This window comes from Octopus bimaculoides, chromosome 4 (genome assembly GCF_001194135.2).
Source record: "Octopus bimaculoides isolate UCB-OBI-ISO-001 chromosome 4, ASM119413v2, whole genome shotgun sequence".
NCBI classification, from domain to species: Eukaryota; Metazoa; Mollusca; class Cephalopoda; order Octopoda; family Octopodidae; genus Octopus; species Octopus bimaculoides.
The window spans coordinates 107,820,587-107,822,491 of NC_068984.1; the positions used below are offsets into that span (position 1 = coordinate 107,820,587).

General features: G+C 37.3%; 1 protein-coding gene across 1 annotated transcript in view; it reads left to right on the forward strand.

Annotated features, from left to right (window-relative positions):
• LOC106875418 (collagen alpha-1(XII) chain) overlaps window positions 1-1,905 on the forward strand; it is a 58,326-nt gene that overhangs the window by 34,471 nt on the left and 21,950 nt on the right. The gene's annotated exons all lie outside the window — the stretch shown is intronic.

The window sequence follows — 1,905 nt, forward strand, 5'->3', positions numbered from 1 at the left end:
GCGTGTGTGTATGTGTGAATTTGCATGTCCTCCACCACCGCTTGACAACCAATGTTGGTTTGTTTACGTCCCCGTAACTTAGTGGTTCAGCAAAAAACACCGACAGAATAAGGGACTGGCTTTTAAAATAAGTCCTGGGCGCACTCCAGTGACTGAAACAAGTGAAAGATAAGAGAGACAGAGAGATTAACACACACACACACACACACACACACACACACACACACACATACTTATATAGCTATATATATGCATATGTGTATGTCTATGCGCATGTGTGTGTGTGCGTGTGTGTGTGTGTATATGTGTGTGTGTGTGTCCGTGCGTTCGTGCGTGCGTGTGTGTGTGTGTGTGTGTGTGTGTGTGTGTGTGTGTGTGTGTGTGTTATCCCAAGTAATTCTCCTCTGCATTAGGATTAATAGAGATGGCAAACGGCAATCACACCAAATATTTGGGTGTCAGAAAATATAACGTTTTATCAAATCATACACAGACATATACACAGACACACACACACAGACACACACACGCACACACTCATACATACATACATGCATGCATACATGCATACATACATACATACATACATACATACATACATACATACATACATACATACATACATACAAGCTTTCTAACCACCATCTATGTTAAATGTTGTTATATATTGTATCTAACCTTTAGATTACTGATCTCATTTTCATATCAAACTTGTACATAAATCAATTTAGAAAGTCAAACAGTTGAATCACGATATGTTCCCATAGAATATTGATAGAATTGTAATGAACTCTATAACAATATCTTCTCACCTTCCTGAGTTTTTCGTTGTTAATTTAAATGTGACTAAACTAGATTGCCTAGAATGCTATCTGCATGAAATTACGTTATTACACTTTTGCTAGTACGTATCACTTGAATTGTATTGAACGTGCTTCGCTACCGTTTCATTATTATATTACTAGTTACTATTATTACAATTGCTCTATAGAGACGGAGACAAAACTGGTCGACTAGCCGATTTCTGTGTTTTTAGGTTCGCTCTGAGACACATAAAAATTCAAAACAGAAATTTGCGAGCGATAATCACAACAAATCTAATGACGAGTAATAATGACGAAAGTGGTTCGATTCGTATCAAGAGCGTTATTTGTAATTTACTATTTTCTTTGCGATCTTTGTTTATGGAACCATTAGGATATGGGGCATGAAAGGAATATGAATTAAACACAGCACTAGTTTTCACTGACCTAAACATTACCATGAGAACGGATATGTCCTTGTATGTAAGGACACATACATACACACGCAAGGATACACGTACTTATATATTCATATATATCTATACATATATGTATATATATATATATATATATATATATATATATATATATATATATATGCAGAGATGAACAAGCAAAACACATTTAATATGTGCGATCGATAATGTTCACAATATTGGCGCCGCTTTGAATTCATAGTTGAATTTAGTCTTGCGTATGGCATACCAGCAAATGGTTCTTACACTATTTGTATATAGTTATAGACTGGTGATTCGACTCGTCCCCGGTTCGATTCGGGCACGTAATGTTGAAACGCCACGAAAATGGCGAAGTATTGGTATCCATCACTCCTGAAGGGAAACAGAGGAGAGTTGTCTCACCTGGCCATAACTTCCAGGTGCTTAACACCCAGCATTATGAAAGAGTCATCCCGCAGCGAACCAGCAAAACACATGCATTGAGTATGTGCGTAACTTAGCGGTTCGGCAAAGGAGACCGATAGAATAAGTACTAGGCTTACAAAACAATAAGTCCTGGAGTCGATTTGCGCCACTAAATGCGGTGCTCCAGCATGCCCGTAGTCAAATATATATGCATGTATGTATCCATGAATATATATATA